The sequence below is a fragment of the Sapajus apella genome, unplaced genomic scaffold, assembly GCF_009761245.1.
Source record: "Sapajus apella isolate SASKATOON/1434 unplaced genomic scaffold, GSC_monkey_1.0 scaffold160, whole genome shotgun sequence".
NCBI lineage: Eukaryota > Metazoa > Chordata > Mammalia > Primates > Cebidae > Sapajus > Sapajus apella.
Window position 1 is genome coordinate 1,820,503 of NW_022437100.1, and position 15,260 is coordinate 1,835,762.

Genomic DNA, 15,260 nt, shown 5'->3' on the forward strand with positions numbered 1-15,260 from the left:
CTACTTGGGTTCCTAAAACAAACAGTCACCGGAGAGACCCAAGCCTGGTCCCTGTCTCGCTGAGGGAAGGTCTGCCGAAGGAGGTGACTTTTGAGCTGAACGTTACAAGAACAGGAGTTTGCCAAGCGGGGAGACGGCGAGAGGCCTTCACAGCGGAGGAAGCAGATCAGAACATGGGGGAAGGCAGAGAATAGGGGCTTGCCTGGCCCACCCGTGAACTGGGTGGCTCGAGAGGGGAAGGTGCCCACCCAGGAGAGGCTGTGGTTAGTGCTGTGATCCATGTGAACACAGGTCACCCAGAGACACTTGTCCAGCGGCTGCTATGTCAGTCATGCCCATAGCCATGCCCAGGGAAGCAGGTTCTTCACCTTCTACAACGAGAAGCCGAGCCCAGGAAGAAGTGCAGTAAGGATGGAGACGAAGACGGTTGCTCATTGTGAGTGGTGAGGGAGAACTCAGTCCCAAAAATCTGGTTCCTACTCAGCCACAAATTCCCTGAAGGACCCTGGGCATGCCTCGGGCAGGAGAGGAGCGGTCCCTGCCCTCTGAGGGTCACTACTTGCAGCAGCTGCCAGGCCCGAGCTGTCCCCTCTCCTCTCCTTTGGAAGGTTTGTGTGAAAACTGCTTTTCAGCCAGGCGCGGTGGCTCACACCTATAATCCCAGCATTTTGGAAGGCCAAGGCAGGTGGATCACGAGGTCAGGAATTCAAGACCAGCCTGACCAACATGGTGAAACCCTGTCTCTACTAAAAATACTAAAATTAGTTGGGTGTGGTGGCACACGCCTGTAATCCCAACTACTCGGGAGACTGAGGCAGGAGAATCACTTGAACCTGGGAGGCTGCAGTGAGCCAAGATCATACCACTGGACTCCAGCCTGGGCGACAAAGCGAGACTCCGTCTCCAAAACAAAAAGAAAAAGAAAGAAAACTCCTTTTCCAGAGTGAAAGGAAGTTGCGCTTGCACCCCCCGGAATGCTCTCTCCAGTTCCTGCCGCAGCCCCTGCTCGTCCTTCAAGGCTCAGCTGCCCCTCTGAATGCTCAGAGCACCAGAGCTCCTTCCAGCCTGCATGGTAGTCATTTCTGTACATAGGCCCATGAGAGCCAGGTCCATATCCCCCCCCAGCCTGACCCTCTCCATGCCCACTGTGCAACACAAATCCAGCTGCAGGTCTCCCTGCTGACCCTGGCTAGTGGGACCCCAGGACCTTCCAGAAAAAGCCCAGACTCCAGCGTCCATGAGAGCTGGCCCAACCCACCCCTCCAGCTCACCTCTCACCTCTACTCCAGCCACGCTGCACCATCGATCCTCCCAGAACAAGTCCAACTCACGCCGCAGTGCACCTGGGGACACCGCACATATGCTCCATCGGCTTAGCCCATCCTCCCCACTTTCTCAGCCTGTCTCCGAGTACGCGCTCCATAAAGGACAAATGAATAAATCTCTTCTTGTCCATCAAAATTCAGCTCAGGTGCCATTGCCTCTGAAAATTCATACCTGCCCCTCTGAGCTGCAGCCCCGGTGTGCCTGCCCCTTCTCCCCAGCACCCCACACCACCCAGGGCCCAGCCTGCAGGAACATACACCATGGGAGAATGGGGATGCCTCTGTTGGCTTGGGCAGTCCACCCCACCCGCTTTGTTTCCCTAAGCACCTAGCATGTTCCTGGCTCACAGCGGGTGTTTAATAAATGTCTGGTGAAGGCCGGGCGTGATGGCTCACACCTGTAATCCCAGCACTTTGGGAGACTGAGGCGGGTAGATCATGAGGTCAGGAGATCAAGACCATCCTAGCCAACATAGTAAAACCCCATCTCTACTAAAACTACAAACAAACAAAAAAAATTCACCAGGTGTGGCGGCACAGCCTGTAGTCCCAGCTACTCGGGAGGCTGAGGTAGGAGAATTACTTGAACCCGGGAGGCAGAGGCTGTAGTGAGCCAAGATGGAGCCACTGCACTCCAGACTCCGACTCAAAAAATAATAATAATTTTTTTTAAATGTCTGGTGAATGAATGAATATACCAATTATAATCCCATGGGGCCAGCACCCTGAAACCCCCAGACGCACCTTATTCTCTTGAAGGTGAGAACTGGGACCACCCACTCTGAGCCGCCAGGCTCCTCTCTACAATGGAATGGAAATTTCCTGCTCAAATCCCACCAGTGGCTAACAGTCCCCAAGGAATTCGCTTCTGCACCAGGAGGACCTGTATCCAGCAGGTGCACTGCTTCAGGAGTGGCGCTAAGTGACCAGGCTAATCCCTCCCCAGGCTTCGGTAAAGTTCAGCTTTACATAGTCAGGGCGCTTAGGCTGAGCTCACTCCTATTCCAAGCAGGAAAGACTCCAAGCCTTCTGCTTCCTTCTTGACTAAGCTGAGAGCAGAGAAGCAGGACAGCTGCCCGAGAGGTGCGTGACAGGAACCCACAGGCAGCAGGCCAGGAAGCAGACCTCACAGGCTGGGCCACGTGGGGGACCGCAGGAGCACACACAGAACTGCCCGAGGTGGAAACCGGGTCTCACGAGCCCCAGTTGCTGATGATAGGATGTCCCATGACTGGGACAACTGCTGGACGGTCCCGGCAGAATAGTGACACCCTCCTAAACACCCTCCTCCTCCCTACTCACGACAGAGCGGGCTGAGAACTCAGGGTCCAGTCAGAGGGCCAGGCTGCCCTGACTTCCTTCCTGCAGCTCCCACCGACCGTGCCACCCAGCACGTGGGTGTGCCACCACACACTGGCCTTCGTCCTCTCACAAGGCCACCATGCTTCATGGTTGGCAAAGGATTCCACACTTGTTACCTGCCTCCAATCTCACAAAGAAACAGGGAAGGTGCAGCCGGGCACGGTGGCTCACACCTATAATCTCACCACTTTTGGAGGCTGAAACAGGCGGATCACCTGAGATCAGGAGTTCGAGACCAGCCTGGCCAACATGGTGAGAAAGAAACCCTGTCTCTACTAAAAATACAAAAAATTAGCCAGGAGTGGTGGTGGGCACCTGTAATCCCAGCTACTTAGGAGGCTGAGGCAGGAGAATCCTTGAAGCTGGAAGGTAGAGGCTGCAGTAAGCCGAGATCGCGCCACTGCGCTAAAACTTGGTTGACAGAGTGAGACTCCATCACAAAACAAAACAACAGGGAAGGTGCGATCATCTCCCTGTTTGGCATATGGGGAAATCAAGGCCCCAAGAGAAGAAATGGGGGGGAGGGTGTTGCCTGCCTGTGTCCTCTGACTCCTAAACAGCACTGGGCAAAGAGCTGGCCACACGGCAGGTGATCAATCCGTAGGTGAAAAAACACTGAATGAATGCAGGGGTCACGTCAGCTCCCATCCGAGCCTCTGGGCCTCCAAGGCAGCATCCCAGCAAAATGTCCCCCAGATGTTCCCTCTGACCCTAGCTCCCACCACCCTCTTTCCTAAGTTAGTGGAGAGTGGGAAAGGGCTTGATCCCTGCCCCTCACGCCCCATCAGCGCCCACTGCTGCCCGGCACCCACAGGGCGCCAGACGCCTCACCAGTGTCTCAGGTGAACTGCCACATTTAACCCTCCAAACACCGGTAAGAAAAGGGCCAGTTCTCCCAGGAAACTGGGGCACAGGTTACATAGTTTGCCAGGGTCTGAGCCCAATTAGCTGCAATCCGGAGTATCCGGCTCTTAATCCTCAAACTGCCTTCAGGAGGAAGCTGAATGGCAAGCGGCTGAGCGAGGCTTGCTCTACAGCCTCTCAGGGTCCAACAGTCAAGGCCCTCATTGCAAGATGCACTGCAGCTCACGTGAACCAGAGCAAAATGCCCTTTCACAAAAGGAACAAGCGTCTCTTTCATTCACTCTGCTTGGCTGGACCACAGCCGGAGGCAAAGTGCCCCAAAACTGTCACTGGAGCTCCCATGCACGTGAGACACGGGTGACTTTAAGGGATCTTCGGGCTGGTGGCATGGTACAGTGTGGCCTGTGTTATGACTCACTCCACAAACATTTACTGAGACAGATTGTTCGCAGGGCACCGTTCTAACCGCTGAGGATACAATCGTAAACAAAACAGACTGGGCAGTTCACTCCTGTAGTCCCAGCACTTTGGGGGGCTGAGGCAGGAGGATCACTTGAGCTCTGGACTTTCAGACCAGCCTGGGTCATATAGCAAGATCTCATCTCTACAAAAAATTTAAAAATCACCAGGGCATGGTGTCTCATGCCTGCAAGTCCCAGCTACTAAGGTGGCTGAGGTGGAAGGATTGCTTAAATCCAGGAGGTCCAGGCTGCAGTGAGCTGTGATTATGCCACTGCAATCCAGCCTGCGCGACAGTGAGACCCTGTCTTAAAACAAAGGCCAGGTGTAGTGGCTCACACCTGTAATCCCAGGACCTTGGGAGGCTGAGGCGGGTGGATGACTTGAGGTCAGGAGTTCAAGATCAGCCTGGCCAATACAGGGAAACCCCATGTCTACCAGAAAATACGAAAATTAGCAGGGTGTGGTGGTAGGTGCCTGTAATTTCAGGTTCCTGGGAGGCTGAGATGGAAGAATCATTTGAACCTAGGAGGCGGAGGTTGCAGTGAGCCGAGATTGCACCACTGCACTCCAGCCTGGGCAACACAGCGAGACCCTGTCTTAAAACCAAAACACACAAATAACAACAACCAAAAAAAAAAAAAAAAAAAAAAAAAACCCACAAGATCCCTGACCTCCTGGAACTTATATTTCAGACAGAGCTACTAATAACAAAGATTAACAGGCAAAACGTAGACAAAGGTTTTAGATACCAATTAACTACTGAGGAGAAAAACCTGCGAATGGCGATAGGCAGTGCTGAGGTGGAGAGTGAAGTTTTAGACAGGGAGATAAGCAAAGTCTTCACCAAGAAATTGACCTTAAATAAATGCCTGAAGGAGAGTGATGAAAGTGATACGAATATCTAGGAGAAGAGCTTTTTAGGCAGAGGAAAGAGCAAGTGCAAAGGCCCTGGGGCTGGAACATGTTTAGCAAGTTCCAGGAAAAGCCAGGAAGCCAGTGAGATCAGAGAGGCAACAGGGGGCCAGGCATGTGCCACGAGAGGAGAGGCCACTGCAGGGCTTGGAACAAAGAGACCACATTTTTTTTTTTTTTTTTTTTTTTTGAGACAGAGTCTCACCCTTGTTGCCCACGCTGGAGTGCAATGGCATGATCTCGGCTCACCGCAACCTCCACCTCCCAGGTTCAAGTGATTCTCCTGTCTCAGCCTCCCGAGTAGCTGGGATTACAGGCATGTACCACCACACCCGGCTAATTTTGTATCTTTAGTAGAGACAGGGTTTCCCCATGTTGGTCAGGCTGGTCTTGAACTCCTCACCTCTGGTGATCTGCCCGCTTCGGCCTCCCAAAGTGTTGGGATTATAGACGTGAGCCACCACGCCCGGCCAAGACAACATTTTAACAAGACTGCACTGGCTGGATGTGGGGTAAGAAACAGAGAGGCATCATGGATAATCTCACTGCTTTGACTTGAGCAACTGAATGAATAATACTCCCATTTCCTAAGATGAGAGAGCAAGTGGGAGGAACGTAAATAAATAAATACTTTAAGTTGGAAATGCCTAAGTTTGAGGTGCTGAGTAAGCAAGTAGATATTGGAGTCTATCATTCCAGGGAAAGGCCTGGACTGGACTAGGATATAAATTTGTGGGTTGACAGAATAGAGATGGCACTTAAAGCCGTGAGACTGGATGAGATCACCATCTGAAAATGAGAAGAGACATGTAAGACCTGACCCTATTAAAATCCACTGTGAAAGACACAGAACATGTTCTCCCAAGGAGCCACCCACTACTAAGTGAAGCTTTTTTTTTTCTTTCTTTTTTTTTCTTTTTTTTTGAGAGAGTCTTGCTCTGTCACCCAGACTGGAGTGCAATGGCATCATCTCAGCTCAATGAAACCTCCTGCCAGATTCAAGCAATTCTCCTGCCTCAGCCTCCCAAGTAGCTGGGATTCCAGGTGCACACCACCACGCCTGGCTCATTTTTTGTGTTTTAGTAGAGACGGTTTCACCGTGTTGCCCAGGCTGGTCTCAAACTTCTGAACTCAGGAAATCCGCCCACCTCAGCCTCCCAAAGTGCTGGGATTACCAGCATAAGCCACCACGCCTGGCCCAAAGTGAAGCTCATAGCACACTCTTCACTAAAGCCCTTGCTCATTGCCTACCTACTTCCCCCAGCACAGACCCAATAGATGTGTGCAGACACACACACACTCACACGCACACACACAGTGTTTAAATTCCTCCTTTCTGTATCTGTTAGTGATGTCATTCTGCTGAGTAAGAGGAAAACTCCCTTTTGGGGATGCTGTCATGTAACAAGAAAGTAGCCCATGGAAGGGAGAAAAGCGTCCTAAGCACCGAGACAACAGTAGCAAACCTTACGCATCAGGGTGATCACACAGGCTCTGGTGCCAGATTCCGGCTTCAACCTCATCAGTCATTCACCCTCTTTTTCTCATGTGAAGTGAGAATAACATTGACTACACTAAGAGTAGCCTAGAACAGCAGACAGTCCAAAAATACTTGTTGGACAAATGATGAGTGAATGAATACTAAAGACAACATATACAGAAAAGCCTGACTCACGGGGAGTGATCAACAAACACTGCCAAACGATGCACTGAAAGACAAGTGACCTCCTGCTCACCCTTCTCCCCTTGTCTTCTCATTCTATCCCTTTCCCTTTCCATTCTTCTCAATCCTGCCTATGACCCAACAGTAAAATCATGCATTTGTACAGGGCCCATACCGGTTATAAAGCTTTGCCTTCTACATTTTCTCATTCAAATTGTGAACCTCATGGCAGCCTTATGAGGGCAGGAGGTACAGTCCCCCGTCACAGATGAGGAAACTGTGACTTGGACGGAAAACAGCTTCCAAACTCCAGGGAGAGACAGTAACAAAAACAATGCATTCAAACACAATGCATTCGGCCCAAGGGTGGAGACTCAATGTTGCCAAGCCAAACCTGCCTGACATCCTGCTGGGTGGGTAAGAGGCAGGTGAGGGAAAGACCCAGAAGCTAGGGGAGGTATTTGTTTGGGGTCATGTGGGTAGCCCATTAAACCTATGGCCACAGACCCCCTTGCCCTGTGTCCTCCCGGTCCCACACCCACAGGCTTGCCCCTGGCCCAGTCACATGATCACCCGGGTCACATGCTCCCTGTCACCAGCTTCCAAGTCATATGTGGAAGCAGGAGGTGGACAAAGGATTGGGGGTGGGAGACTCTGGGGTGGCCAGGCTAAGGGGAAGGAGGGAGCATGTCGGGGGCAGATCTGGAGGCACGCGAGAGAGGAATGGCAGGGAGGAAAGGCAGGAGAATAGGGGAGTGAGAAATGGGTACAGAGGCACCACGAGGTGGAATGCAGAAGGAGGCGGAGGTGAAGCGGGGAGTCAAGTGAGTACTTAGAGGAGCACAGGAAGGAAATGAGGACGACCAATGGGCCGAAAGAGGCACTGAGAGGCGGGGAAAGAGGAGAGACGGGTTGACTCGGGAAGTTAGGGATACTGAGGGAGACACACGGAGGAGACCAGGGTACAGGGGAGGAACTCAGGGTCGAAGCTTGGGTCCCTGGGGTCCACAAGTTCGAGATGAGACAAGGGCTGTTTCGGGATGGGAGTTGGGGACGCTGAGGGGATGAAAAGATGGAAGCTGGAGGCACTTAGGGAGTCACATAAGGGTCAATGGAGGACATGCCTCAGAATCGGCGACACGAGGAAGATCCAAAGGAGGGCCCGGCGGAGACGTCGGAGTCCGGGGCGCCGAGGAGGTTGGGGAAGGGAACCCAGGCCCCACCCACCTGCGAGGTCACTCACCTCGGCTTACTCAGCACTTCTACTTCCTCCTATTTCCGCAAACAAATAAGCCTCGGGCCACGTGACGGCCTGACCGCCGCTCTCCGCCAATCACTGGTGGCCTTGCCCCAGGCCTCCGCTAGGCTCCGCCCCCGCGCCCGAGAACGGCGGGAGGCGGGGTCCGCCATTTTTTTTAACTGCCCAATGGAAAGGGCTCCCTTAGCCGAGGGAGGACGAGCTCTCGGCAGGAGCCAATCCTCGGCGGCGAGGCGCGGCCATGTCTGTGCGGGGCGGAAGATGCGCGTGGCGGCTCCTTGGCAGTCATGTTGATGAGGGGCAGGAGTCTCACCTGAGTCCGCCTTCCGTCTCTTAAAGCGGCGGCAGCCTGGAGTCTGAAGTTACTGTTAATGATTGCTCGTAAAGATAAAAATAAAGGCAACAGAGGCATAGGGCATAACAAGGAGAAATCTGTTTTGATTTTGCCAGGTAGCCTCAAGCCGAGGTTGCCAGATGTAGCATATAAAAAATACAAGATGTTCAGTTAAAATTGAATTTCAGCTAAATAGCCAATAGTTTTTTTTTCCTATAGAACAGAAATTGATCAGAGCTTTTTTGTTTTCACAACTAAGGCCAAACTCCCTAGGGAATTACCACATGTGTCTTTTTATTTCTTTTTGAGAAAGTCTCGCTCTGTCTCCCAGGCTGGAGTACAATGGCATGATCTCAGCTCACTGCAACCTCCACCTCCCGGATTCAAGTGATTCTCCTGCCTCGGCCTTCCAAGTAGCTGGGCTTACAGGCATGCACCACCACAGCCAGCTAATTTTTGTATTTTTAGTAGAGACGGGGTTTCACCATGTTGGCCAGGCTGATCTTGAACTCCTGACCTCAAGTGATCTGCCCATCTCGGCTTCCCAAAGTGCTGGGATTACGGGTATGAGCCACCACTCCGGGCTGCTAAATTTTTAATGTAAGCAAAATATACTCAGTTTAGTATCGTGCTAAAAATGTATGCTTTGTTGTCTGGCAACCCACCCTGAGCCAATCTCAGGAAATACCTTAGCACTTTCAGTAGGAACTTGGGCAAATGATCTTTGTGAACCTCAGACCCATCATCCAAGAAGTGGGCACCGTAATACAAGGGTGTTGTGAAATCTAGAAGTAAATTAGTCCCCATTCGTGCACATGGTGGGATTTCAATAAATGGCAGTTGTTAGGGTTAATAATGCCGATAATGACGTATGTTGGAGAGAAGCCAGGAGGCTAGACTTTAGTCACACATCTGCATCGGACCGACCAGGTCATATCTTCTTTTAGCCCACCGGCTTGGTTGCACCTTTTCTTTTCCCAATAATCCCCCAACCCGACCAGGCACGGTGGCTCACGCCTGTAATCCCACCACTTTGGGAGGCCGAAGCAGGCAGATCACGAGGTCAGAAGATCGAGACCATCCTGACTAACATGGTGAAAGTCCATCTCTACTAAAAATACAAAAAATTAGGCAGGTGTGGTGGCATGTGCCTGTAGTCCCAGCTACTCGGGAGGTTGAGGCAGGAGAATCGCTTGAACCTGGGAGGCGGAGGTTGCAGTGAGCCGGGATCATGTCACTGCACTCCAGCCTGGGTGACAGAGGGAGACTCCATGTCAAATAATAATAATAATAATCACCCAACCCTAGATCTAGATGAATCTGCCAGACTGCTCTCTGTTTACGTGGGAGGTCTAGTTGCTGGTGTTATTCTTGTGAAAAGAAGTGTGTAGGCGCAGTGACTCACATCTATATGCCCAGCACTTTGGGAGGATGAGGCAGGTCGATCACTTGAGGTCAGGAGTTTGAGACCAGCCTGACCAACATGGTGAAACCCTGTCTCTACTAAAAATACAAATAATTAGCTAGGCGTGGTGGCCATAGCCTGTAATCACGGCTGCTCAGGAGGCTGAGGCAGGAGGATCACTTGAACCAGGGAGGCAGAGGTTGCAGTGAGCCGGGATCGTGCGACTGCACTCCAGCCTGGGTGACAGAGCGAGACTCTGTCTCAAAAAAAAAGTGTTTTCTCCTCAGTCCATCTAATGGTATTAGTGCCTAGACCTGGCAGCCAATGCACCTTGTGCAAGATTTAGTTAACGATCTTCACAGGTTAATGAAATTAACCATCTTAACATCCTTCTGTCCCCATTTTACAGGTGAGAAAACTGTTCCTTAAAGTAAGATTTAAAATTTGCTTCAGAGTTTCAGCTGGGCCAGGCCCCACGGTGACTCACGCTTGTAATCCAAGCACTTTGGGAGGCCAAGGAGGGAGGATCATTTGAGATCAGGAATTCGAGACCAGCCTGACCAACATGGTGAAACATTGTCTCTACTAAAAATACAAAATTAGCCAGGTGGGGTGGCACATGCCTGTAATTATAGCTACTCAGGAGGCTAAGGCAGGAGAATTGCTTGAACACGGGAGGCAGAGGTTGCAGTGAGCCAAGATCGCACAATTGTACTCCAGCCTGGGCAACAAGAGCGACACTTCTCTCAAAAAAAAAAAAAAAAGAGTTTCAGCTTGGCTGGGCATGGTGGCTCCACCTGTAATCCCAACACTTTGTTAGGCCGAGGTGGGCAAATCACTTGAGCTCAGGAATTCAAGACCAGCTTGTGTAACATGGAAAAACTTATCTTTACAGAAAATATAAAAATTATCCAGATGTGGTCGTGCATGCTTTGGTCCCAGCTACTGTGAGGGGGAGGCCGGGGGGTGGAGGATATAGTGAGCCAAGGTCGCCTGCACTCCAGCCTGGGTGACAGAGCAAGGCCATGTCTCAAAAAGAAAATGAGTTTTAGTTTGAAGTAGAGAGAAAAGGATAAAGACTCGGAATTCTCAATGAAAATATCTTGCCCTCCACACCCCAAACCAGCAAAATTAGAGAGATGGTTATCAGGGAGCTTGCAAAAGGCCATGCATTCCACCCACTGCCAAGCAATCTTTCCTGAGAAAACCCACAGGGGCAACATGAGGTATCCCATTCTTCAACAAACACCCACCCTTGCATTCAGGATTTTGCAAAGCACATTTGGAAATGCAGACACACAGGTGAATCTCAAATGTGGAAAAGGGAAAAGGGCCGGGCGGGGTGGCTCACACCTATAATCACAGCACTTTGGGAGGCCAAGGCGGGTGGATTACCTGAGGTCAGGAGTTCGAAATTAGTCTGACCAACATGGTGAAACCCCGTCTCTACTAAACAAAAAAAAAAAAAAAAACATAGCCGGGCATGGTGGCGGGCGCCTGTAATCCCAGCTACTGGGAAGGCCGAGGCAGGAGGATTGCTTGAATCCAGGAGGTGGAGGTTGCAGTGAGCCGAGATTGCCCCACTGCACTCCAGCCTGGGGGACAGAGCGAGACTCTGTCTCATAAAATAAATAAATTTTAAGAAGTAAAGTAAAATGCAGAAAAGGCCAAGGGAGGTTGGATCAATTGTTGGAAACACTTGAAGATCCATGGAAGATATTCACGAGACAGAATCTCAGTACCTGATGAAGTTAAATATCCCTTTCCTAGGTATTTCTGGTGGAAACTATTTAATGAGTAGATAAACCAAAAGATGGAATAGAGGCGATTATTAGGTGGAACTGAATGAGCAAGCAAAGGGATGGGGCAGGTAAGCACGAGGGAGTGTGTCCTGGAGCGCTAGCGGATGCAGCTGCGCAGTTGAAGTCAAAGAACTTCTCTTGAGGTGCTGTGCTAGGTTCCTCCCGTACAACATCAGGAAGCAGGGTGTCTGCCCTCTAAGAGCTCAGAGCACAGAGGATCAGGCTAGACTAATCCCTTCCTTCAAGGAGCTAGATGAATAACGAACTAACATGCTAACGGTGTAATTTGGCACCTCTTCCTTTTTTTTTTTTTTTTTCCAGAGACAGGGTCTCATTCTGTCACCCAAGCTGGAGTGCAGTGGCATGATCTTAGCTCACTGCAACCCCCACCTCCCGGGTGCTAAGTGATTCTCCTGCCTCAGCCTCCGGAGTAGCCTCATTAAAGGCGCATGCCACCATGCCTGGCTAATTTTTGCATTTTTAGGAGAGACGGGATTTCATCATGTGGGCCAGGCTGGTCTCGAACTCCTGACCTCAGGTGATCTGCCCGCCTCTGCCTCCCAAGTGCTGGGATCACAGGCATGAGCCACTGTGCCGGGCTGACATCTTACTTTTTGATACTTGCAACAGCCCTGTGATATACTATTGTCACCCCCACTTTGTAGACAAAGAGACTGAGTTTCTGCAGGGGAAAGTTATCCCGAGAGTTGCCAGTGAGAGGCAGTGCCGTTTGCCAGTGTCAGTGAGAGGCAGCACCAGAATCAGCACCCATCTTCTTTCCTCTCTCCAAGCTCTAGAAGCACCCATTATGTGCCAGGCGATGTTGTTGGTGCTAAGGAAACTGCAGTGAACAAAACAGACCAAAATCCCTGCCTTTGTGCTGCTCACATCCTGGTGGGAAAGGCAGACACTAAACAAGATACAGAGGGAAATACAGAGTGTGTTCAGCGAATGTCTTTGAGTGAGGTGTCATGATGTCTGCATCGTACACTCAGAGCACCTTAAGTGTGGAATCTGGGGTTGTGGAGTTGAATGCCTTTGCACTAGTCCTTCCATTATCTGTGTGTTTGAACTTTTTTTTTTCCAGACAGAGTCTAGCTCTGTCACCCAGGCTAAAGTGCAGTGGGGTGACCTTGGCTGACTGCAACCTCCATGTCCTGGGCTCAAGCGATCCTCCCACCTCAGTCTTCTGACTAACTGGGACTACAGGTTCAGGCCACCATGCCTGCATAATTTTTTTTTCTTTTGGTAGAGTCTGGGTTTCACCCTGTTGCTTAGGCTGGTCTCGAACTCCTGGCCTCAAGCAATCTGCCTGCCTCAGCTTCCCAAAGTGCTGGGATTAGAGGCATGAACCACCGTGCTTGGCCTGAACATTTTTATAATTAAAAAGTTGGAGGAGGCTGGGTGTGGTGGCTCATGCCTGTAATCCCAGCACTTTGGGAGGCCAAGGCAGGTAGATCATGAGGTGCGGAGATTGAGACCATCCTGACTAACATGGTGAAGACCCGCTTCTACTAAAAATACAAAAATTAGCTGGGCATGGTGGTATGTCCCTGTAATCCCAGCTACTCAGGAGGCTGAGGCAGGAGAATTGCTTGAACCCGGGAGGCAGAGGCTGCAGTGAGCCAAGATCTTGCCACTACACTCCAGCCTGGGCAACAGAAGGAGATTCTGTCTCAAAAAAGCAAAACAACAACAACAAAAAATTGGAGAAATATATAGTGAATTAGAGGGTAAGGAGCGCTGGGGAGTGGACGCAGGAAGGAGGGACGAGGGAGGGTGGCAGTTGTAACTAGACTGGCCAGGAAAAGCGTGAGAAGGGAGATATTTAAATAAAGACCTGATGGAGGAGGAGAGAGCTAAGTGGACGACCTGGAAAAGAGTGTTCCAGATGGAGCAAGAACAACAACCTGAGGCAGGAGCCCGCCTGGCTTGTTTCAGGAGAAGCAGGGAGGCTATCATAGCTTTGTACTGGAGCACAGAGAGCCGGTGGGCGTGTCGTAGGCAATGGGGCTGACGTTAAAAGGACATTGGGAGTCGGACTTGCAAGACACTGGAAACCACTTGAAGCCTTTGGCTTTCATTCTCAGGGCAATAGGGAGCCATGAGAGGTTTTTGAGCAGAGGAGTGACCAGAATGAATTTACATTTTAGGAGCTTATGTCCATTCTGAGAACAGACTCTAAGGGAGACCAGTGGGAGGCTGTTGTAGAAATCCAGGTGAGAGACGATGGTCTGACCACAGCCCATTTAACCACCACAGCCATAGGATCATGGCAGTCCGGGTTTGTGTTATGATAAAATACATAAACCAGCCGGGCGCAGTGGCTCACGCCTGTAATCCCAGCACTTTGGGAGGCCGAGGCGGGCGGATCACGAGGTCAGGAGTTCAAGACCAGCCTGGCCAACATGATGAAACCCCGTCTCTACTAAAAATACAAAAATTAGATGGGTGTGGTGGCACATACCTGTAGTCCCAGCTACTTTAGAGGCTGAGGCAGCAGAATTGCTTGAACCTGGGAGACAGAGGTTGCAGTGAGCCGCACTGTACTCCAGCTGGGCAACAGAGCAAGACTCCATCTCATTAAAAAATATATATATACGTAAGTCATTACTAGAAGGCATTGTTGAACTCCTTCCCGTGGGAAGCTTTGTGAGATTATTCTTGAGCAGAAGTGGGCAAACTATCCTGCCTGCCACCTGTTTCTGTAAACAAGTGTTATTGGAACACAGCCACACCATTTGTTTACATACATTTCTGCTTTCTGCAGTGGGAGAGTTGAGTAATCATGACAGATACCTCATGGCTCACAGAGCCTGAAATATTTCTCTCTGGCCCTTTACAGAAAAAAAAATTTACCCACCTCTGATCTTAAATTGGATGTCAAAGGTTAAACAGGAGTTGCCGGCTGGATGAGGAAAGTGAGAACATTCTAGATGAAAGGAACTGTGTGGGCAAAGGTCAATACTATGAGGTTGGGTGGATTGTTTGGGGACTTGCAAGGGACTGAGCACTGCTGAAATCTGGTGTGTGAACGGGAGAGCAGTCCCCAGAGGTCATCTGGAAAGAGTCTCCCTGTAATCCCAGCACTCTGGGGGCCCTAGGCAGGCAAATCATGAGGTCAGTTCGAGACCAGCCTGACCAACATGGTGAAACCCCGTCTCTACTAAAAATACAACAAATTAGCTGGGTGTGGTAGCAGGCACCTGTAATCTCAGCTACTCGGGAAGCTGAGGCAGGAGAATCACTTGAACCCGGGAGGCAGAGGTTGCCGTGAGCTGAGATCGTGCTACTGCACCCCAGCTCAAGCAGCAGTGGGAGACTCCATTTCAAAACAAAAAGAGTTTTGAGTGCCAGGCCAAGGACGCAGGCCTTGTCCTACAAGCAGTGGGTGCCCTGGAAGCTTGGGCCAGGAAGCAATTAGGACAAATCCTTCTGCTGCCATGAGAGAGGTGACAGGAGGGTGCAGAGGCCACAAGACAGCTGTGATGATTATGCCAATTACATGGCTTCTGACCTGATGAGGCAGACATTAGGGCTTGTGCCCTCCTCAGGAGGGGAGTGAGCTCCCCAGGAGGTGACCCTGAGCTGTGAGGCAGCAGCCACGTGTGTTCCCATCTCAAGGGCAAAAGCCAGGCCTGGTCAGGAAAGGCAGGATTTCCCGACTCTGGGGGGACTTCAGCCCAGCTCAGGGCTGAAGGGGCTCACAGGACAGACTGCAGGCTGAGGAGAAGCTGGTTCTCAGGAACAGGGAACCAGGGAGCTTCACAAGGGAGCTGGTTTGAATCTGAGTCCTGAAGGATGATGAAGGATGGAGAAGGACAATGAGGAACGGTGGGGGACAGTGGGGGATGGTGGGGGATGGTGAGGAGT

General features: G+C 51.0%; 1 protein-coding gene across 11 annotated transcripts in view; it reads right to left on the reverse strand.

Moving 5' to 3' along the window:
* The window catches only part of PLA2G6 (phospholipase A2 group VI), a 52,014-nt gene extending 44,010 nt beyond the window's left edge, over positions 1–8,004 (reverse strand). For 4 of the 11 annotated variants that reach the window (XM_032266745.1, XM_032266742.1, XM_032266736.1 and 1 more), the window contains exon 1: positions 7,832–7,913. The gene's annotated coding sequence lies outside the window, so the exon portion shown is untranslated. Of the gene's footprint in view, positions 1–7,712 lie in introns of all 11 variants that reach the window. The other 7 variants (XM_032266740.1, XM_032266744.1, XM_032266739.1 and 4 more) reach the window with 7 other exon arrangements.
* Between the last annotated feature and the right edge of the window lie 7,256 nt (positions 8,005–15,260).